The sequence below is a fragment of the Rhineura floridana genome, chromosome 1, assembly GCF_030035675.1.
Source record: "Rhineura floridana isolate rRhiFlo1 chromosome 1, rRhiFlo1.hap2, whole genome shotgun sequence".
NCBI lineage: Eukaryota > Metazoa > Chordata > Lepidosauria > Squamata > Rhineuridae > Rhineura > Rhineura floridana.
Window position 1 is genome coordinate 78,994,591 of NC_084480.1, and position 12,656 is coordinate 79,007,246.

At 40.6% G+C, this 12,656-nt stretch overlaps 1 protein-coding gene across 2 annotated transcripts in view; it reads left to right on the forward strand.

Moving 5' to 3' along the window:
- Positions 1–12,656, forward strand: part of TNFAIP8 (TNF alpha induced protein 8) — a 57,200-nt gene that overhangs the window by 7,618 nt on the left and 36,926 nt on the right. The window lies entirely within an intron of this gene.

The following is a 12,656-nucleotide window of genomic DNA, read 5'->3' on the forward strand; positions in this document are numbered from 1 at the left end:
TTGTGGGAGGGGCTTCATTGAATACTTGAATTCATTGAATGATTAAATAATAATAATAATAAACTTTAATTTATAGGCTGCCTATCTAGCCAGTGGCCACTCTAGGCGGCATACAATAAAACATGATAAAATACAATAAACAATATAGCCAGTACAGTACAATGTAAAAATTACAGTATTTAGTAGATTGTTCATATTACAGTTCTAGAACTAGTTCACCTTGGAAGTCTCAAAGGTCGTAAAGGCCTGAAGGAAAAGCCAAGTTTTCAGGCCCCGGCGAAATATATCTAGGGAAGGGGCATGTCGAATATCCATTGGGAGGGAGTTCCAAATCGTGGGGGCTGCCACAGAAAAAGCCCTCTCTCGAGTCCTCACCAACCTAGCCACTTTAGTCGGCGGAACCGAGAGAAGGCCCTGAGTGGCAGATCTTGTAGGGCGGCACACTTTATGACGTTGGAGGCACTCCTTCAGGTATACTGGGCCGAAACCGTATAGGGATTTAAAGGTTAATACCAACACCTTGAATTGAGCCCAGAAAATAACTGGAAGCCAGTGAAGATTGTATAACACTGGGGTAATATGATCATAACGGCGGCTATTCGTAAGTAAACGAGCCGCTGTGTTTTGTACCAGTTGTAATTTCCGGACTGTTTTCAAGGGTAACCCCACGTAGAGCGCATTGCAGTAGTCTAAACGAGAGGTGACCAGAGCATGTACTACGAGTGGGAGCTGGTGGACAGGAAGGTAGGGTTGCAGCCTTCGAATGAGACGCAATTGACCCCAAGCTGCCCGGCATACCGATGAAACCTGAGCCTCCATGGTCAGCCCGGAATCAAGGATCACCCCAAGGCTGCGGACCTGGTCCTTCAGGGGAAGTTTTACCCCATTAAACACCAGGTCAATATTTCCCAACCCTCCTTTGTCTCCCACGAGCAGTACCTCCGTTTTATCAGGATTCAGCTTTAGCCTGTTTCTTCCCATCCATCCACTCACGGAGTCCAGGCACTTGGACATGGTCTCCACAGCCAACTCTGGTGAGGACTTAAATGAGAGGTAGAGCTGAGTGTCATCCGCATATTGGTGGCACTGCAGCCCAAACCTCCTGATGATAGCTCCCAGCGGTTTTACATAAATGTTAAATAGCATGGGAGAAAGGATAGAGCCCTGTGGCACACCGCAGTTGAGGGGCCAAGGGTCTGAAACCTCATCTCCCAATGCCACCTGCTGGTGTCTATCGGAGAGAAAGGAACGGAACCAGTTTAATACTGTGCCTCCTATTCCCAATCCCTCCAGACGATACAGTAAGATACCGTGGTCGACGGTATCGAAAGCCGCTGAGAGATCAAGGAGGACCAGAAAGGTGAATTCTCCCCTATCTAGTGCCATCCTCATATCATCCACCAGAGCGACCAAGGCTGTTTCAGTTCCATGTCCAGTCCTGAAACCCGATTGGTATGGATCTAAATAATCCGTTTCATCCAAGTGCGCTGACAGCTGATTAGCCACCACTCGTTCAATGACCTTGCCCAAGAATGGTAAATTTGAAATTGAGCGAAAGTTGTTTAGATCTTGGGGATCCAAGGAGGGCTTTTTCAAGATGGGCTTTATAATTGCCTCCTTGAGGGCTAATGGCAATACACCCTCATTCAAGGATGCATTTACCACCGCCTTGATCCCTTCGCCCAATCTCTCTTTACAGCTCATCACGAGCCATGATGGGCATGGATCAAGGAGACAGGTGGTAGGCTTCACAGTTGACAACACCTTGTCCACATCCTCAGAAGGAAGAGGCTGAAACCGATCCCATTGGATCACATTATGACTGGTAAACATGTAGCTGCATTGGTTTTTGCCAATTGTTGACTTGTACATTAAATTTCAATTTGTCATACAAATCTTGACTTGCTGGTGTTTTGTTTTTACAAGCTGATTGGGTCAGGTGCGGTGTGGTATATAATACACAGGAAAAGGGATAGTATAAGTTTCATTATAGAAACATTCACTATAGGAACACGTGGAAGGTATTTCAATACAGTAGGGCCCTGCTTGTCGGCGCCCTCCTTTTTGGCGTTCCACTAATACCTGGGGCCTGGAATGGAACCTGCTGTATGAGTGGGGCCCTACTGTAATGGCATTTGTATTGCACATTGTCATCTAATTGGGTGTTAACTCTTGCTGCAAAGGGCCTTGTCTAGAAACTGAACATTGTGTGACAGTAGCAAAAGAAGAAAGGATGGCATTTTATGAATAAGAAATTACTGAGCATTAAGGTTTGACTTTACTACAGTAGATCACTTCATTTTCATCTTCTGATACTGGCAAGAAGCGGGACCGACCTTTAAAAAGGCCCCAGGTTTGCACATAATACTAAGCCATGGTTTACTAAACTGTCATTTATTTGATCACCTGAACTGTGCTCAGAGCCTTAATTATAGTTTATTAACACCCAACAAACCATAGTACAAAGCAGTGGTTTGTTGGCCTGAGAATTTTGGTTTGTTTTAACAATGGCTTAGCATTGCATGTGAACCAGAATGTAACCCGTCCTTAACCATGGTTGGTTTGGCTGCTGTGCCAAGTCATTCACCAAGCTACAGAATTGTAAGGCAAGAGCTGCTGGAAAGCAAAACCATCTCCAAGACTAAGTTGCTTTCAATGGTGCTTTTCCTGATGAAGACCTGGTTCCTAATTCTGCTTGAGAATATACTGTCTTCCCACTCCATGACAAGCTACTGCACTATGAGGCGAGGAAAATTTAAAAGACCACTCTGCTAAGCCAACCTCTCTAAAGAGATGCAAAGGAAAGCAGCAATGTACAATGGAAAAGTGCACGCTGCTAGTCAAAATCCTTTTACTAAAATTGCTTTTGCCACTTGAAGGGGGCAGAATAGCTTTTGGGAGGAAAATAGTTGAGACTGCTGTAGTTACCTGCTAAGACAGAAAAAGTTTGCACTTCTAAAGATAGTCCCCTAGGGTTTCATGGCGTTAAGAAGGAGCTCAATCTACAGTTTGTAATTTCAGGGTAATTAGCAGATTTTGCTTAAACGCCTACATTCACATGCTTGGAAGTCTTTTGACTTGTCCCAGCCTTACCCCTCTGCCTGACTTTAGCAAGAATGTGTGTATGTGCCTTGAGAAGTTTTTTAAGAGACATTCTTTCAGTGCTACAGATCCAGATATTTTTCTTAAAAGGTTGCATTCTAGAACGTTCCCTCGCATTGGTGACCCTCAGCTATGATTTTCAAATTTCTTGCATCACAAAACATATTATGTGACTGATGAAGAGACCCAACATACTCAGCCCCTTGTATCCTTTACTGCCAGCAAATATTTTTTCACAGGAAAGAGAATGAGGAGGTGGGGATCTTCATCTATCTCTAGACATCTTCATACATCCAGGAGGGACTCATTCATCAGTTTAGGAAGGATGCCATGTTCACCTACCTCTCAGAGGACATGTGCCAGTGGAGTTACCACCTCATTACCTCCCAGTGTAGGGAGAAAATGAATGCCTTGAAAAAGAAACTCAAGTAAATCACCATCCACAAGAAACACTCAGGTGTGGCAACAAGTGTGATGCCTTTCTATAATAAGCTGGCAACCATCCTTCCAGGGCAGAGAAATGTAACTCCAGGCTTCACTGCAGGGAGTGGCATCGGTATTCCTGACCAGCATTAGAGGACTCTCTCCAGAACACAGAAGCAGCAACATTCAGACAAACCTCATCATCTGGGAATCTTTGGCCATATGAGGCACATTTCTCTCAGGACCCTGTGAGCAGGAACAGGTTCCAACTATCCAAAGACCAAAACAATGCATGTGGGTTGCTCCACTTGTGCCCCCCCTCCCAAGAAAACACAAGTGGAAGTGGTTTTTCTACCATTCATTTGTTTGTGAGAAACAAACAACAAGAACTTTTTAAATTGGAAGCTCTCATAGGAGCATTTTTATCGCTTTCTGAATATGCGCTGATCTTGTCATCACAGCATTTGTCTTCATCTGGGTCCTGTGTCATACACTGACACACAAAATGTTTTCCATCTTGAGTTATGGTGAAATGCTCAACTACAGCTGACTTCATGGGAAGCTTCTTTAACATTTTGAATTTATATTTTAAAACATTTGTCAATCAAAATTTATTTTGAAGTCGGAGTCAGTACATTTCTTCCGACTCCACCCAAAATCACTTCTGATTCCGACTCCACAGCCCTGGCTAGAATTCTGAATGTGGTATTTAATCAATGCCCATATAAGGTAAAATACAAAAAGCAGAATACAACGTAAAATTCTGCAGATGTAATAAATCAATGCTTATGCAAGATAAAATACAAAAACAAAGTGCATCCAAACACGTTTCAACAAAGAGTCTTCTTCAGTGGCCTTGTGGCTTATCAGGCATACACTATAAAGAGCAAAAGATAAAAAAAGTGTTAAGACACTAGTTACTAATGGTGAGTATCTCTGAATTTTTTTTAAAAACCAAACAGCTGATTGTTGGAAGAGGATACTGTAAACCCACTTACCCTTACCCTTAATAATATTAATAAAGCCAAGATTTCACCATTGGCACATACCATCTTCTCCTGTTGGTATATTTCTAAAAATAATAAGGTTTCACCAACATTATGCATCCATCCTGCTATTGAAACCATTGCGGGATTGATGCATAATGTTGGTGAAACCTTGTTACTATTTTTAGAAATATACCAACAGGAGAAAATGGTATGCACTAATGGTGAAATCTTAGCTTTATTAATTATTATTATTGCATTTTATTAAATTCTAATTTTAAATTATTTTTATGCAGAGATTTTGACTTTTTAATTGCCAGTGTATCAGCCGTTATCAATGAGAGTAATAAATAAGGGTAAGTGGGTTTACAGTATCCTCTTCCAACAATCAGCTGTTTGGTTTGTTTAAAAAATCCAGAGACACCATTAGTAATTAATTAGTAATACTTTTATCTTTTGCCTTTTATATTGTATTCCTGATAAGTCACAAGGCCACTGAAGCTCTTTGTTGAAACGTGTTTGGCTGCACTTTGTTTTTGTATTTTATCTTGCATAAGCATTGATTTATTACATCTGTAGAATTTTATGGCTGTATTCTGTTTTTTATATTTTACCTTATATGGGCATTGATTCAATACCACATGCAGAATTCTAGCAGTGATTTTATGAAGTTTTTACAATATATATGCATTAAATTTTTATATTTTGTGTTTTATATGAACACCTTAACTCCTCTTTGATCATTGTGTTTCTTGTTAAGTTAGAGTTTAACTTTCCAGTCCTTGTAGAATGTAGAGAGCAACATTCTCAAGCTAGCTAGCTTTTGTGTCATCGTTAAATGATACCTTTAGTTACGTGAGTTCAAATCTCCATTCGTGTCTCCTGGGTGTGAAGGGCCAGCTAAAGATCACCCCCACAGTGAGTGGCTGAAGGGTTATGTGCCCTGCCAACTGTGCAGCCATGGACAAGCTGCATAGTCCCAAGGACCCCAGTTACCACCCCCCCGCTGGCAGTTGCGGACAAGGAAGGGGCTGGCTTGTGCAGCTGTGGCAAGCTGAGCAGGCCCTAGCCAGCTGGGGAGGACTAGCTTCAGAGGGAGGCAATGGTAAACTCCCTCTGAATACTGCTTACCATGAAAACCCTATTCGTTGGGTAGCCATAAGTCGGAATCAACTTGAAGGCAGTCCATTTCCATTTTTCATTTTTTAGTTACATCAGTTTCCTAATTGTGGGGCTCCAATGTATGCTAACAATAATTTGTTTTCCATTGCTCTGCAAAAGCAAGGTGCAGTCTAATTCTAAAATCTTAATATATGTTTGTTTATTACAACGTATGGTCAAACCCCAAATGTGTTGGGATATGCACTTCTACTTACTACAACAAATACTTGGGCATTTGCCCTAGACCAGAGACACATGAGTACTCTAGAGTTCATGCATTACCCATGTGCATTTGTGCCTATTCAAGTACACTTTTCATATTTTGCAACTTGCAGTGGAAAGCAACAGCACAAGTGCACTGAAGGATCCAGCTTTCACAGAGAGCTGTAACTTGTGAAGTACCTTTTTGCTGTATTAGGGAAGAGGCAGAACTGGAGAAGCATGAGGAAACAAATATGGCCTGAGAGTTTCTGGCTGAACTTGTGTCTACCAGACATACATTGTATTAAAAAGAAAATGAAAACCAACATTTATGTTTCTATATCAAATATTATTCTCTAGAAGACCAATAGAAGACACTGAGGAATACTGAAATTCTAGGGCTGTCATGCATAATTAAAATGTTGTACAACCATCATTTTCACATAAATGCTAGTAAATTTTATTGTACATGCTTTGCTAAAATATGCCCAAGGTCATGTTTTGCATATTACAACTGGTAGTAGTAAGCAGAATAACATATTCCCCAGATCATTTTGTTTTTGACCACAAGTTGTAATGCACAAAAATATATTAAGATTTTAGGACTAGACCTCCCAGAGATCCTGGTCCAGACTTAGCTAGCCTGGTGCCCTTCAGATGTTTTAGCCTACAACTTTCATCAGCCCCAGCCATGTCGGCCAAGCATCTGGATGGCACCAGGTTGGTGAAGCCATCCTCCATTCCCCATAAGTGGATATTTCTTATAAGCCACTTTGACACAGCTCACTGTGGAAAGATGCCATATAAATAAATTCAATCAATCTCAGAGAATGAGCATGGGAAGCTGCATTGTTTCCTGTTTTCTCCTGTGTTAGGTTCCCAGGGATGCTGGGCACCAAATAGGCAGTGTACCGAAGAGTGGGGGCAGAGCAAGGCTGGTGATCTAGTCACGGTCAATGTTGCCAGATCCCAACCCTGGTGGAAAGGCTAGGCAGAACAAAATGACACTTGTAAGTGCTCTGGAGAGCTCACAGTGGCCAATGCTGGCTAGGACTCGGTCTGGGAGAGCTGTTGCCTCATCAGCATACTGATGCCTTCTGGGATCTTATGAGGGCTGGCATAAACCACCTCCTAGCCCTGCCCTCTCTGAGGAACTACTTATTATCTTAAATGACCATTGCCTTTTTCTATAACCACTGGCTCCTATGGCACGGAGATGGTGATGGATGAATTATAAAGGGGTGTCCTCTGACCTGGAGAAGTCCAGTAAGGCCACATCCTTTGGACTGGTTAGTCCAGGAAGAGAAGTAATGCTTTTCCAGGTGATGCCTGCTCTCCCTCCAAGTCCACTTCTGACCCAGACAGAGCCTGGCCAGAAAACATGACACATAACTGGGAGGCTACAGTAAGACTGTGGTGTGGGCTCACCCTATGCCAAAATAGTTTGTTCTCGGGCTGATAGAAAAGGGTGTGTGAAGAAAACTTTCACATGATCCAAAATAATTGGTTAAATAGTTCTGACCCTTAAAGGACAATGAACACTTTCATGTGCCTTCTCCCAGGCATTTTAGCATGTGTTTTATATATTTTTTAGCAATTTTTAATTGTTTTTAAATTGTTTTTTGTGTTTTAAAATTTGTATATTTGTTTTTAATGTTTTTAATTGCTGTAAACCTCCAGGAGAGCTTTGGCTATGGGGCGGTATATAAATGTAATAAATATGTTCTTGTATTTTATTATTTGATGTATATCATATATATTTCATAAAATAATATATAAAATATATAATTTAAAATAAGTCTGTCAAAGAATCAGGAAGGAAGTGATGGGCCATGGCAAAAGGACATGTTTCATATCTTTGCCTTCCTTTCCTCTCTGCCAAAACTAATCTCTTATCAACTCACTTCTTTGAATAGTTGGTAGGGAAATAGCTTTGTGCTTAGAAATCAAGCTATTTGAATACTCTGTTAACAAATAATCTAAAAATCATGATAGCTTGACTGCTAGAAAGGTTTGCTGGAATAAAAGTATGAATAAGTAATAAAGTTGTTGAAACAATGGCAAGAATAGTATGCTAAATATCCTTTTGTCTCATAGTCAAAAGTTTACAAAATGAATGGTAAAAATCACCATGGGTTGTATGCCATACTGTCCCTCCACTGGTGGAAGGCTCTTTGATTCCAGCAGAGGTTTCTGTCAGCCAAACAGGAAGGGAAACTATCTTCATCAATTTGCATTTCCCATGGTGTTCTGAAGGAACCCTCAAACATCTGGAGAAGATTTTGGGAGAAGATGGGGGCTGCTACGGGAAGGATGAATCTGTGAATATTGCCTTCCTTATTCCACTGGCAGACGCTTTTGCTGGATCAAAGAGCCTTCTACTATTGAAGAGTCACTACTGGATACTCTTAAGCTTATTTTATGGGGCAGAGAACGTTACCATTTGTCTACCAGTGATTCAGTTTATACTTAACACATGAAGGAACTATGTGATTGGTTCTCTGTCTGACCACCTAATAGTTTTTATTCCCATGTGAAATCTCATAAAATGCAGGAGGCCAAGTGTGTCCTATAGAGGTAATGTTGGTGGGTAACACGTCTGCTTAAAGCATTAATAGCATAATAACTAAAAAAAAGGTACACAAATAAAGTGACTATATCCCATTTCACTAAATCATGGTTTAGTGTGTTGTGCATGAGCTGCAGTGAACCCCAGGCTCATTTCCTTTCTGCCTCTCTTCCATGTGGTTCAGAGGAGGAATTTGGAAGCTTTCACTTCTGCTTTTAGTAGACCATGCTTCTCACTTCATCCAGACTTGGGAGTCTTGATTTACACTAAACTATGGTTAGTTTAAACAAGCCAGCTTCACAATCTATGGCTTGTTAAGCCAGGCTCCCTTGTTTGAAAGGCATGTGAAGCCATGATTTAGTGAATGTAAAAGCTTAACATAAATCTTCGTTTTGTCCATGCAAGCCAAAGACTCAGTGAGACACGTGTGGTTTATTGTGATGTGCAAATGTGGCCTATGGACTACCTTTTATTCAGGGTAACATTTTAGTTGATACTAACAAAAGTAGGACCAAGTTTTTATGTATTCCCTGCTGACTTCAGATTAAGCTCAACATAAATGAAAATGTGCAGTGAGAAATGTTTGGAAAGTAAATCTTACAGATTATTATTTCTAAACAATAACATATCTTCAAAAAGGGCAAGATCCTATCTTCAAAAAGGGCAAGAAGGAGGAACCGGGGAACTACAGACCAGTCAGTCTAACATCAATCCCTGGAAAAATTCTGGAGCAGATTATAAAGAAGTCAATCTGTAAGCACCTTGAAAGCAATGCAGTGATTACTAGGAGCCAACATGGATTTATGAAGAACAAATCCTGCCAAACTAATCTCATCTCATTTTTTTGATCGGGTAACCTCCCTTGTAGACTGTGGGAATGCTGTGGACATAATATATCTTGACTTCAGCAAAGCTTTTGACAAAGTGCCCCATGATATTCTGATTAGCAAGTTAGCTAAATGTGGGCTGGATGGAACAACTATCAGGTGGATCCACAGTTGGCTCCAGAACCGTACTCAAAGAGTGCTTATCAATGGTTCCTTCTCAAACTGGGCAGAAGTAACAAGTGGGGTACCACAGGGCTCGGTCCTGGGCCCAGTGCTCTTTAACATTTTTATTAACGACTTGGATGAGGAGGTACAAAGCATGCTTATCAAATTTGCAGATGATACAAAGTTGGTGGCATAGCTAATACCATGGAAGACAGAAAGAAAATTCAAAGGGACCTTGATAGGCTGGAGCATTGGGCTGAAAACAACAGAATGAAATTCAACAGGGATAAATGCAAAGTTCTACACTTAGGAAAAAGAAACCAAATGCACAGTTATAAGATGGGGGATACTTGGCTTAGCAGTATGACATGTGAGAAGGATCTTGGAATTGTTGTTGATCACAAGCTGAATATGAGCCAACAGTGTGATGTGGCTGCAATAAAGGGAAATGCTATATTAGGCTGCATTAACAGAAGTATAGTTTCCAAATCACGTGAAGTACTAGTTGCCCTCTATTCAGCACTGGTTAGGCCTCATCTTGAGTACTGTGTCCAGTTCTGGTCTCTGCACTTCAAGAAGGATGCAGACAAACTGGAATGCGTTCAGAGGAGGGCAACAAGGATGATCAGGGGACTGGAAACAAAGCCCTATGAGGAGAGACTGAAAGAACTGGGCATTTTTAGCCTGGAGAAGAGAAGACTGAGGGTAGATATGATAGCACTCTTCAAGTACATGAAAGGTTGTCACATAGAGGAGGGCTGGGATCTCTTCTTGATCGTCCCAGAGTGCAGGACACGGAATCATGGGCTCAAGTTGCAGGAAGCCAGATTTCGACTGGACATCAGGAAAAACTGCCTAACAGAGCCATACGACAATGGAACCAATTACCTAGAGGGCTCTCCGACATTGAAGGCATTCAAGAGGCAGCTGGACAGCCGTCAGGAATGCTTTGACTTGGATTCCTGCATTGAGCAGGGGGTTGGACTTGATGGCCTTATAGGCCCCTTCCAACTCTACTATTCTGTGATTCTATAACACATGGGTAGACTACTTATGTGGTTTGCATCTGTGGACAAAGTATAAAAGTGAAGAACTAATAGCTCATTTGTATAGATATGATCTCCACAACACAACTATATACGTTCCAGTATTAATTAATAAATTATCTTTCCAAATGCTGTGTAACCAAAATGTCCCTCCTCAAATGTTAATGGGCCAGTTGAAAGTATGTGTTAGTGCTCATTGTAGGATAGCTACAATCCAAAGATTATAATGCAGCAATTTTCGTCTCATCCATTTGTGTAGTTGAGAATCATCATATTTTAAGGAGCTCTTTTTAAGCAGGATCCTTGAAATCATTAAATGAGCTTGTTTTCACTCTTCTCTTCCCTGTATTCCTAGACTCTTTATAACACTCTCTTAATATTTTCAGTATTAACTCTGTGGCTGTTAGATGTTTGAGCAGTAATAAAATGGAACACCCGTGTTGTAACATGACTCATATTTGTTTTTCTAATTGCAAGGAAGCATAAATTCAGTTGTTTCCTTCCTCCTACTTGGGATGCATTTGCTTATTGATCTTTGGCTGAGCAAGAACTGTGTCAGCATGCCAGCTCACTACATCAGTTTCCACTGCAGATAACTGCTGTGGGCATAGGTTCATCAATGCTTGTGCTATCTTCTAATTGGGAATAATCAAATGTTGTATCTAATTACTAGATTTTTTTTTTTTCCAGAATAATTCAGAAGAATATAGGAAACTGATTTAAACTAAATCCAGATAATACGGTAATGTTGGTGTTGAGGGATCCATTGGATCCAAATAACCGGTTTGCCTGTGCTGGGTAAGGTCACACTCCCTCAACTTTTAATCATAAGGTATGCAACTTGGGTTTTCTTGTAGACCTAGAATTGCTTTTGGATTTTCAGGTAGCAGCTAAAACAGAAGTGTCTTAACTACGTTTGACTAGTACACCCAGACGTCCAGAAAACAGGTCTGGCCTCTGTCGCATGTGCCTTGGTCCCCTACCCCACCCCATGTTTAAATGATCAGTAGAAAGGAGGAATGAACAGTAATGTTAGGACCCAACTAGTAAGTGTCACTTGAAGGTATCTGTGTTTTTCTCTCTCTCTGTTACACGCATGCACATGCGCACACACACCCTGGAGACCTGCTGCCACTCAATGTTGACAAGACTAACTAGATCAGTGGTTCTTAACCTGGAGTGCACACACCCCCAGGGGTGTGAGACACTTTTTCTAGGGGTGCAAGTCGTCGTTCAAAAGTTTTTAAAATTCATTTAATCTTAGCTAAGTTAGGCTAAAACACACATTAAAATAAAAAAAATGAACAGTATTTTTTCAGGGGGTGCGAGAGCATATTTTGGAAATCCAAGGGGTGCTGGCAGTGGAAAAGGGTAAGAACTACTGAACTAGATGGACTGATGACTGACTCAGTATAAGACAGCTCCCTAAGCCTTTCTTAAATTGGCTAAAAATGTCACAATATATATTTCATAAGCGGGCAAAGAGCTTGGAATACTTCTTTCTAAGCTAGCACTCCATATGAGGTAGAATGTCTTGGATGCTTACAGACTGAGAGAAAATAGAAAATGCTATATTATTTTCAACTGGCTAAGAAAATGTCCTGTGCTAAAACAGGAATCTGCCAACTGAAGACAATCCAATGAAAGCAATAAATTTCTAAAAACCAATATATTCCCATGTGTATTTGTGCCCTCTGGCTAATAAAATAGGGAACAGATTATTTAGCAGGAATATATGAATGAAGTCATTCAAAGATAAATTCATTTGTGTTTTGGATTTTTGGATCTTTTATCTGATGCAGAAATACCTGTCAGCTGTGGTGTTACAAGATATGTTATGTCCTATCAGAATACAGTGAGAAAATAAATATTTTCCATTGTATTGTATCCAAATAATCTTTGAAGGAATAAGAAAAGACTGCAGTCAAGTTAGATGATTAATGTCAACTTTGATTTCTTCTAGAGCAAAGTGGTCACTCTTGAGTCCCATTGAAATCAGTGTGACTATTAGTTGCAACTAACTTTTACACATTGATTCCCATGGGACCTTTGGATTCAACTTAGTGTACATTGCTTACTTGCAAGCTGATAATCTCTCCTTTCACAGAATCCATTTACTCAAATCATGTTAGCCTATTTTAATCTATTATAAATTAGTAGATTTCATAACCTGAGT